Here is an 11721-nt window from a genome sequence, read left to right as displayed (position 1 = left end):
AATAAAAACTCCAAGGTTAAGTCATTTCTTTCAATATAGTAAAAATGGGTTATTAATGTAAATTAAATACTAATTAATGTTGTTTTAAATTAATATTGTATGTGGGCATGGCAGTACCTACTTGTTGGCAAATAACATTTATTGTCCACTAAGCCATGTCTATTATTACCTGACAGAAAGGACCCTGCATGTTTGTGTTGTGGTTAAATGACCCTTGCCTAGGATGGGAAGAACTTTCGCCCAGGGAGAGTGTAACCCCGAGGAGATTACACAGATTCCTGGGGCTCGGTCTGCGGGCAGCTCCGAGAGAGGCACAGTGTCCCTGGCAGGGAGGGGGAGCCAAGGCAGACTCAGAGACCGCCCAGCAACCAATAGGGAGTGAGAGGCCCTCCCAGGGAGTTGAGAAGAAGCCATTCTGGAGTCAGTCTGGAAGCTGGGCTAGGAGGCTACGGATGTTAGTGTAGTTGTGTAGCCTACACCTTGAGCCCTGCACCCCTGTGTGGTGAGGGGAGATCCTGGGACAGATGCAGCCTGATTCCTGCCTGAGGAGGCTCCGTGGCCGCAGAGCAGCCCCTCTGCAATGCCCCGGGTTCAGCTGCCAGCACTATGCAGAAGATACTCAGCTCTGCAACTCATTCTCCGTGAACGAAACCAGGCCACGACTAGGATGTCAGAGTGCCTACAGGAAATCACTGCCCAGATGAGGAGCAGCTGGCTCAAGTTAAATCCAGCAAGACTGAAGTGACAGTGGAAAATAGAAGAGAGGTATTGATTTGAATGATAGATGACATTTAAAAACACATTTTATACCAAGGATTAATTAATATTCATTTCTGCTATGCTTGCACTGCTCTTTGACTGATTTACTAATAACTTAATTTCTCATTTTGTCATCCACAGAGATTTCATACTAATTGATTTTAATGGACTGTGAGCTACTGAAATATTTAGAGTCAGTTGTATTAAAAGCAAAATATGCTTGCTAATGGAATAAAGAGAGAGCTGGTAAATCAATGCAGATGTAAGTCATCTAAGATCACTGAGCCCATAAGAACTTAATGGAAGAAATATCTCCATACAGTATGCTATTGCCCCTAAGAATGGGTGTGTAGCAGGCAGACTGATGCAGCAAACTGATGTGTGAATAAACTGAAAGTCAGACTGTTTCTTCACTGAGACTTATCTCGCCTCAAAGAGCAGAGAACATTCCCATTCCCCTATTGATCGATTTTAAAAAAATAAATATACATTACCACACATATCCGGGGACTGGACTACGTCACTTCTCAAGGTCCCTTCCAGCCCTACGAGTCTATGATACTTGATTGCACTAAGAGATTGTTTCTCTTCATTCAGTGTTCACTTTTTTCCCTTGGCACTATCCCTTCAGAAGGCACAGAGTTGGCTTCCTTATGCATTTAGCATCAGCACTAGATTCTACTTTTTAAAACAATCACTTTGTGAGTCTGTCCTGAGTATCAGTAACTTGTGGTCTATCCTATGCCTGAATAATTTTTTCTCAAGTGACAACAGCAGGTTCATGTAGCACGGTTATGTTTTCAATATAATGTAGGGTTTCAGCAGCATTTATTGTCAGGTTGTGCTATGTGCGGATACAAGTGACAGGGAAGGATGGGGAAGAATCCTGAGCCCTGAACCGGTCAGCTTTGGAGATGAAGGGAAGCTAAGCCTTTGGGAGAGCTGTGGCATGCTTTCAAAGGGTTAGGAGCTCTGCAGCTCACAAGGTTTAAGGCAGGGAGGGGACTTGTTCACCCAGAGCTGCATGTTAGTGTGCCTGGCCACCTGGGGATGTAGCCAGGGATTCTGTGTCATTCTGTAGGTTAAAAACAATGGAGAAAGAAACCCTGAGGCAAAGGGCTTCCCTCTGCAGGACTGGGGGCTGCGCTGGGGGCAGCTGCTGGAGTAACACTGGGGCAGGTGGGGCAGCCTGTGGTAGGCACATTCGGAGGTCTGCAGGAAGTAGCACCTCTCTGATGAGCTTTAGGAGCTGCACAGAGGGATGGAACTTCGCCTGCCGCGCACTCAGCACGATGGGGAACCAGCGAGGGACTCATCTCACACTCCTGCACACGTCACAGCCAACAGAGCACAGTCAAGTGACCGCAAGGAGACCTTTGCTCCTGTTCACTTTACAAAGCGGGTCATGGCTTCCCCCACCACCTTGTAAGGCCAGGAGCAACTGAGCTGATGCCTCCTTCAGGCCAACACCACAGACCAGCCACACCTTCAGTACACGTTTCACTACACAAGTGGATTAGCACGGCAGTCCTCCCTCCGGCACATGTTATCAACTTTGCAAAATACTCCATACAAAATGTGCTGCTCAAGTCGACAGGTGTTTGGAAAGCTCAGATCCAGTCACATTAGACCAAATATATTGGAACGCGCGAAGACCGATCTCATCAGTGGGGATTCATTTCCTGTCCTAGTTCACCTTTATGCTCCTTTTGGGATCTTACAGCAGGGTGCTTGTTTAAACAGCTAGCAAAACTTATTTTATAGTGGTGAAAACTATTTCTACCCCCATCTCCTTGTACACGTGAAACAGCTGAAAGTCACACAGAAGCCGCTTTTACCCAGATTTCCAGAACAATGAATCTTTGGGCAGAAGTCAACCCTGTGCATGGTGAGAGGTGGCCACCCCATCTCCTCTCCGCCACTGGAGGGGGAACGGTTGGGCCCCTACCGGCAGCTGCTCTGAGGGCGGGGTAGTGGGCACGCAGGATGCTGCGCCAGGTCCCTGTCGGGTTCAGTAATGCGCAGCGCCATGTCCAGCCCTGCATGCGTGAGGCGAAGGGCAGGAGCCTGGTTCCCCCCAGGAGAGGGGAACTGAGCCTTGTGGAGGAGCTGCTGGCTGCGGGTGCCCAAGCTGAGGCATGCGTTTGCCCAGCTCGGCAGGTGAAGCCCTGTGTCTGGGGGCACCAAGGCTCGGAAGTGGGCATGGTGTCGGTGGAGACGCTGAGCTAGCACAGGTCTCAGAGTGGCAGCCGTGTTAGTCGGTATCCGCAAGAAGAACAGGAGGATTCGTGGCACCTTAGAGACTAACACATTTATTTGAGCATCAGCTTTCGTAGGCTACAGCTCATTTCAATGCATCCGATGAAGTGAGCTATAGCTCAGGAAAGCTTATGCTCAAATAAATTGGTTAGTCTCTAAGGTGCCACGAATCCTCCTGTTCTTCTTGCGGATACAGACTAACACGGCTGCTACTCTGAATCTTGTAATATGTGTGTGGCATTTATGGCTACAAGATGGTATAACATGATGTGGTAATGTGATTTTATTAGAACTTTTTTGTGTTACCATGCATGGTGGACTAATCCCAAACTCCTACTGATCTCTTTATCGCACCTTTTACCACCATGTTCATCATATAAGCTACAAACGTTCCAGATAAGACAGTGTAGGAGTGTTTATGTATCTAAAAAATGCATTTGGAATTTGTTTCGTATTGTGCCACCTGTAAAGCCAGGTACCTTAGTTATCACCCAGTCCCAACTGCACAGGGTGCAGAGGGAACTATAACAGCCTTTATAACTTAGTTTTTATCTGGGGATTTAAACGGAGTATAAGGCTGAGAGTATATAACAGTAACTTAAGGGTAAAAACGTCATAGGGAAGTTGTAATTATCCCTAAAATGAGCATTAAAAATCCAGAAAATTCAGAATTATAGCTAAACTTAAGAGAAATCCAAATATGTTAATGTATGGAAATGCACCATTAAGGTACCTAAACAACCTTAACTCTGCCCTACAATGATGTCATGCAATAGCCTGACATTATGGTTAATTATGATCAGGATCATCAGTGAAAGGTGCAGTTGTTAATTATGAGTACTGCAAAATAGCGTTTGTAATTGGAAAATCTATTTTAAATTAAACTGATTTTTAAAGGCACATTAGGTTTGATCATTTCCCCCATCATGGTGTTACATTTTTCCATTGTTCTCAATGGCACGGAAGACGCTCTTTGCAAAGGCACTCTCTTTCAAAATGCCAACTTCCTTTTATTGTTCAAAATAAGAGTGAAGAGCAGAGTTTTCAGCAAAGATGGTTGCTTCCTAGGGTGCCAGGGCCCACCATATTAACTGAGGGCAGCTTGACATCACTGCCATGGTTTCCAGGGGGTGATGGTAGCCATTTTGAAAGAGGACAGTTCTTCATGGATTTCTGTTTGTCTTAGCAATACAAAGCCCAAAGGTAACCCTGGGTGCATCTAGGAGGCAATACTTCCCCTCTCATGGGCAAGGAGTCTGTGTATAACAAAGGAAAACTTTTATTAGCAGGGAGCGGGAACCCAGCTTTAATCTTGGAAAACACCACAAGCATGAGCCAAAAGCATGTGAATGTCCACAAACACCCCCCCCCCCACCCCAGCATGTCGAGCAGTGTCCTTTGCCTCAGTTTCCCACCTTGCATTATGAAAGTCCAACAAACAAATGTTCCTTTAACACGCCACTCCCCTCTCCGTCCGCACCACCCCACTCACAGCTGCTGTCCTTGGCCAGCAAGGCCCCAGAGTTCAGAGGTGCATTTGTAACCCAAACACCTTCCGGGTAGGGTGTTCTGTCCTATCTAGTGGCACCGACACCACTTAGAGAGAGAGATAAAATGAGTCTGCTCTACAGCCTTAGCTCCAGAAGTTCCCGGTTCAATCCCGCCTGCCGATGACTGGGGTCTGTCGGCGTTACGCGTTCACACGGCTTCACCTCCCATCCCTCAAGGGGAGGCCGTTGAGCAATGTCGCTGCTGCAGCCTCTGCAACTGGCTCATGGCTGCTGCTTTCTCAGCTACTGATGACGCTGAACTGCCACCTCCTTTACCCTTATCACTGCTGCTGCTCACTGTCCTTTCTGCGACGTCCCAGGCTGCACGTCCACCACATACCCCGGCTCTCAGTGATTTCACCCAGCAGCAGCAAACCCCACTGCTGGTGCAGTGTCTGTGCCGGCTTCCACCGCAACACTGTCCCCACACTAGGCCTAAGGGTCAAGCCTTAGACCTGCTCAACAGTCATGTCAGCACGAATAATCACTGAACAGAAACTCCATTGAGCCTAATCAGATCTGTCTTTAAATGCTGGGGGCAGGAATTGGCCTCTAGCCCTCTTTAAGCAGCATCCGCACCACCAGCCAAGAACAACTACACCCACACCATCTCATTTGGTGTCCCTCCCCCCTGCTTAGCAAGAGAGTTTCCTTTTAGGGTGCCCCCCACTCCGCAGCCCTCTACTTGTACAATAAGGATAACAACATTTCATTACTCCTGCATTCCATACTAACATGATTTGTAACGAAAAACTAGCCAGAGTTGATCATGCTGGCAAAGCAGCTCCATCTGCCGAATACCTAGGCAGAATAGGCATGTCTATGCGAATACAGACTGCTCCTGCAGTCTTTTCCCCCTAGCTCATCACCAGACATTGGGGAGAGCTCATTCAGACCCTTCTTACATCCACATAGGTTCATGCCTAACAGTGTTTAATATGCTGTTATCCAGGGTGGTAGCTTCACTTTTGTTTGCAGGTCACGTGAAACATTCACGTCATGAGACGAAGTGAATCAAGAGTGTCTGACTCCGAGTCACATGTGCACCGATGGAATAAGTTGCCTCCTTCACTTGCGCTACCGCTCCCAACTGCAGGTCTGTTTTACCGCCTGCACTCATTGTACTTTAAAAAAACAAATACCAAGAAGATTTGCATAATAACTTCAGCAGAACAAGCACAGTATCAATGTGTGTGAAAATTGTTAGGTAACAACTCAACAGTGACTAATTAAATAACTGGCTACTGATTCTGTAGAGTAATCCAGGCAGAAAGAATGCTTTCCACTGGGTAATACCATCTTCAACAGCATCATTGAATATTAGTGCTTGCTTCAACAGTCATTTTTACAAAATATTTCCTGTAAGGCTTTGAAAAATGTATGTGTTTAAAATAATAGAAAATGAGATTGTTTTAACAGGATTAGAGCATGCACTGAGCCCTGATAATCAGGCTCATTTACATAAAACATCCTGCACTAATATTCTATATATTTGCAGCTAGCAAAATAGAGTGAAAAATGAAGCTAAAACTCCTTGACCATTCTTCTGAATAAATTCCCTGTTAATGTTATTCCTAATGAGGAAGTTGCCAGTGTTGTAAAAGAGATTGGTGAATAGTTGAGGCTTGTGTCGCCCGCGCTGGGATGACTTGTGCTTTATTAATCGTAATTAGTGAGATCTTCAGAAAGTTTATTTGTAGCAAATCATGAGGAATTATTTTTAACTTCAACAACTGTAATTCCCATTCCTTCCTGGTTTTAGGTGGGAGCAGGCGACACTGCCCTGTGTGCCGAGGTGCCTGATGCTGTTGATAGTAAAGGAGATTCTGAGTATCCCAGGGGTGATGTTGAACAAGTGGGAATCTTCTAACTACCCATCTGCTGCAGCCCTTTTACTTGTAAAGGAAATTAATCCTGGCTGTGTTTCCTCCTGGCTGAGCCCTGCACACACTCCCTGGCCTGCCTTGGGAGCCGCCAGGAGTAAACCTGAGCTAATCTATGCAATGGGACTAACCCCAAAAGTACCAAATATAAACTCTTTAGCAACAAACAATGCACTCGAATATTAGTGGTAACACACCTTTAATTAACTTAGAAAAACATGACAGATTTAAAGTGTTACCAGCACTTTAAGTCAGGAAGGGGTACTTCAATAATAAATAAATGAAACGTAACCAACTTACATTTACACTGGCTGTGGTTGCCCCCCGCCGCTCCTCTGAATGCCAGAGTGCTGGATGCTTGCTTGTGTGGGTGTGTGCTGTGCTCATGAAGATCTGGAAACTGGGGACAGTGCTCTGCGGGTTCAGTAAAACAGTCCTGCCCAGGTAACAACGGGCAGAGCGATGCTAACTCGGGATCATTCCAAGCTGCACAGACCCTCTGGGGGTGGGAGTCGTTATACCCAGACATCAGTGACCTGGATCCTGGTCAGACCATCAGACCACTTGTCTCTTCTCAGACTCAGGGAGACCCCCCCCCACAGTCCTGTCGCTGCCCCCCTTCCCCTGAATACACTCTCCCAACAACACAGGAGGTTGTCAGGCACAACAACGGTCTCTGCCCTGGGTCCCAGGACTCCCAGCCATAGCCCCCATGCTCCCAGTTTGGTGAAAATGAGCAAGTAAGCGAGAGTGGGGTAGAGTGAGCAAAGGAGGAAGGGAGGATGGAGTGAGCAGGGGGCAGGATCTCGGAGAAGGGGAAGTGAAGGGTGGGGCTTTGGGGCAGGAGCACGGCAAGGGAGTTCGGTTTTCTGCTATTAGAAGTTGGCAACCCTAAATTGTCAATCAATGTTGCTCTCTTAAAGTCTTCAGCAAAAGGATCTCAAATACAGAGCCCAAACACTGGCTTGTCTCACTAATCCTATACAGCCTCAGTCTACTATAGGGCATCTCCATGTTGTGATAAACAGCTTCCCAATACAGGGAGCTATGGTATGATTATGGATAGGAACAGAGATCTCTACGTTCAGGAAGTGCATGATGAGAAAGGACAGTTTACGTGGAGAAAGGAATAAAGTGGGCATGTTGCACTGTCTTGGCTCTCTTTAGTCCTGCACACAGAACATGGTGTCAGAAGTGAGTCAGCTTTGGCAAGATGTGAAATCAGAAATGAAGAATATTGCAACCAAACGAAAACCTAAACGATCTAGTATCAGAGAACAGAACCCAATTTACTCGCAGTGAGCTTGCACAATTTACCCAGGAGTGAGAATTCAGTCTTGCCACATCATCATACTACCACAGCCAATCATATGGCAATGCTGACCTGGCAGATAACATTGCTAAGACCCATTAAAGAAATCTGCAAGCATCAAAGAAAATGTATCACAGGCCATTCCTGTATGGAGCAACATTCACACAGAAGGTATTATTAGCAGTCCAGGATAACACTTGATGTCAAGATGCACACACACCTTGGTAACCTATGGCAACCAGCATCGCTGGAAGGTGTAACAAAAAGAGAGACACACAAAGGCCAAAGCCTACTATGATGAGCAACCTAAGACCTTCCAGAACTACAATCGGGAGACTCTGCCTTATTTCCTCAAGACAAATCTTGGATTTGGAAAAAAGTGTGGGTTGAACAAAAAAATCCCCTTTCATATAACTTAGCAGTGGATGGGCATATATTACACTGAAACCACAAATGCATCTGCCACTACAAACACAAGACAAAAAGGTGGAATGGAGGATGGTGAAATTTGCACTCCACTGAGACTTGCTCAGCCCGACAGAAAAGGAACACAAGCAAATGAATGTCTGACTGCAAATGAGTGGAACAGACTCTCAGAACACCACCCAATGAGGAAAGACAAGTGCAAGGCAATCTCCTGTCATCAAAAGAAAGACACACACTGACTCCAATATCAAACCACCTGCAAGGTGTGCACAAGACTTTGTACAGTACTAAGGCATGAAAAAACAATCCTTACAAACCAAGAGGAAACTACATTAGCAACCAAGGAAATTAAGAGAGTTAGTAAATTAAAAGCCATGTTAGTGTTAATCTAGATCTGGGAAGATCTAGGCTTTATGGTGTATCCGAGTGTAAGCAGGTTACGAGACTCACATTTAATTTCACTATCTCAGATAAATGGGACAGAAGCGATGTTAAGATAAACAGCTTCTCAAGAGGAGGAGCTAGAGTAGAATAATGCACAAGAACTCAAAGAACTGTGCTTTAGGGAATGGCTTGGTGTGAGAGGATAGTACATGTGGAGGAAGGGACAAAGCCTGAATATTTCACTTTCTTGGCTCAATCTCTCTCTCTTTATGCTTGAACACAGACACCACTTCCTTGCTTAGACACCATATTATTCTGCCACAGGATACCAGTAATTCCCATTTACAACACTGCTGCAGTGGGAAAACACAGTGCCTGGCGTTTGCCACATTTATGGCATGTAAACCTAGTGGGGCCTCATTCAGTCCTTTGTAGTTCAGAATTTGTGCCGAAGGACTTATAGCAGTTACTTGAGACTTGAGCTGCACACATGAATACCTCCCCTGCCATCCCATCATGGGGACAAACATGTGCAGTGGGCATGTGAACGCTCTTTGGATACCAAGGGGCCAATCTGAGCTCCTGTGGGAAATCCCCAGGGAGGAGATTAAGGGGAAACAAACAATCATAGAATCATAGAATAACAGAGTTGGAAGGGACCTCTGGAGGCCACGTAGTCCAACCCCCTGCCCAGAGCAGGACCAATCCCAACTAAATCATCCCAGCCAGCGCTTTGTCAAGCCTGACCTTACAAACTTCTAAGGAAGGAGATTCCACCACCTCCCTAGGTAACTCATTCCAGTGTTTCACCACCCTCCTAGTGAAAAAGTTTTTCCTAATATCCAACCTAAATCTCCCCCACTGCAACTTGAGACCATTGCTCCTTGTTCTGTCATCTGCTATCACTGAGAATAGTCTAGATCCATCCTCTTTGGATCCACCTTTCAGATAGTTAAAAGCAGCTATCAAATCCCCCCTCATTCTTCTCTTCCGCAGACTAAACAATCCCAGTTCCCTCAGCCTCTCCTCATAAGTCATGTGTTCCAGACCCCTAATCATTTTTGTTGCCCTCCGCTGGACTCTCTCCAATTTCTCCACATCCTTCTTGTAGTGTGGGGCCCAAAACTGGACACAGTACTCCAGATGAGGCCTCACCAGTGTTGAATAGAGGGGAGCGATCACGTCCCTCAATCTGCTGGCAATGCCCCTACTTATATACCCCAAAATGCCATTGGCCTTCTTGGCAACAAGGGCACACTGTTGACTCATATCCAGCTTCTCGTCCACTGTCACCCCAGGTCCTTCTCTGCAGAACTGCTGCCTAGCCTACCTAGCCTACGGTCTCTAGTCTGTAGCGGTGCATTGGATTCTTCCGTCCCAAGTGCAGGACTCTGCACTTGTCCTCATCAGATTTCTTTTGACCCAATCCTCCAATTTGTCTAGGTCCCTCTGTATCCTATCCCTACCCTCCAGCGTATCTACCACTCCTCCCAGTTTAGTGTCACCCGCAAACTTGCTGAGGGTGCAATCCACACCATCCTCCAGATCACTAATGAAGATATTGAACAAAACCAGCCCTAGGACCGACCCTTGGGGCACTCCGCTAGATACCGGCTGCCAGCTAGACATGGAGCCATTGATCACTACCCGTTGAGCCCGACAATCTAGCCAACTTTCTACCCACCTTGTAGTGCATCCATCCAGCCCATACTTCTTTAACTTGCTGACAAGAATACTGTGGGAGACCATGTCAAAAGCTTTGCTAAAGTCGAGGAATAATACGTCCGCTGCTTTCCCTTCATCCACAGAACCAGTTATCTCATCATAGAAGGCAATTAGATTAGTCAGGCATAACTTGCCCTTGGTGAATCCATGCTGACTGCTCCTGATCACTTTCCTCTCGTCTAAGTGCTTCAGAATTGATTCCTTGAGGACATGCTCATGATTTTTCCGGGGACTGAGGTGAGGCTGACCAGCCTGTAGTTCCCAGGATCCTCCTTCTTCCCTTTTTTAAAGATGGGAACTACATTAGCCTTTTTCCAGTCTTCCGGGACTTCTCCTGATCGCCATGAGTTTTCAAAGATAATGGCCAATGGCTCTGCAATCACATCCGCCAATTCCTTTAGCACTCTCGGATGCAGCGCATCTGGCCCCATGGACTTGTGCTTGTCCAACTTTTCTAAATAGTCCCGAACCACTTCTTTCTCCACAGAGGGCTGGTCACCTCCTCCCCGTGCTGTGTTGCTCAGTGCAGTAGTCTGGGAGCTGACCTTGTTCGTGAAGACAGAGGCAAAAAAAAAGCATTGAGTACATTAGCTTTATCCACATCCTCTGTCACTAGGTTGCCTCCCTCATTCAGTAAGGGGCCCACACTTTCCTTGGCTTTCTTCTTATTGCCAACATACCTGAAGAAACCCTTCTTGTTACTCTTAATATCCCTCGCTGCAACTCCAGGTGTGATTTAGCCTTCCTGATTTCATTCCTACATGCCCGAGCAATATTTATATACTCATCCCTGGTCATTTGTCCAATCTTCCACTTCTTATAAGCCTCTTTTTGTGTTTAAGATCAGCAAGGATTTCACTGTTAAGCCAAGCTGGTCGCCTGCCATATTTACTATTCTTTCTACACATCGGGATAGTTTGTCCCTGTAACCTCAATAAGGATTCTTTAAAATACAGCCAGCTCTCCTGGACTCCTTTCCCCCTCATGTTATTCTCCCAGGGGATCTTGCCCATCAATTCCCTGAGGGAGTCAAAGTCTGCTTTTCTGAAGTCCAGGGTCCGTATTCTGCTGCTTTCCTTTCTTCCTTGTGTCAAGATCCTGAACTCAACCATCTCATGGTCACTGCCTCCCAGGTTCCCATCCACTTTTGCTTCCCCTACTAATTCTTCCCGGTTTGTGAGCAGCAGGTCAAGAAGCAACCCTGGTTGAGAACTCTCCAAAATGGTTCCTTCCAAAGGCGAGAGGTCCATATTCCTCAATGGCTGACTTTTTTACATTTTTGTCTGGACACCGTCTGCAGGACCTATTGCAACCACCTCACCCACCTTTCAGATGCAAAACATACAGCCAGTCCTGCTTCAGGTTTCATTTGCTCTCCTTTCTGGTGGTACTTAGTACTAGCAAAATAGATCTCGAGCGGAGG

The 11721-nt window shown here is 46.4% G+C and overlaps 1 long non-coding RNA gene across 1 annotated transcript; it reads left to right on the top strand.

Moving 5' to 3' along the window:
• The first annotated feature begins 445 nt into the window (after positions 1-445).
• On the top strand, positions 446-1010 carry LOC122466113. Its single transcript, XR_006291382.1, has 2 exons — positions 446-765; positions 901-1010. It is a non-coding gene; the product is annotated as an uncharacterized LOC122466113 (long non-coding RNA).
• Positions 1011-11721: the final 10711 nt, after the last annotated feature.

Source organism: Chelonia mydas, chromosome 6 (assembly GCF_015237465.2).
Source record: "Chelonia mydas isolate rCheMyd1 chromosome 6, rCheMyd1.pri.v2, whole genome shotgun sequence".
NCBI lineage: Eukaryota > Metazoa > Chordata > Testudines > Cheloniidae > Chelonia > Chelonia mydas.
This window is presented reverse-complemented; position numbering and strand designations above follow the sequence as displayed.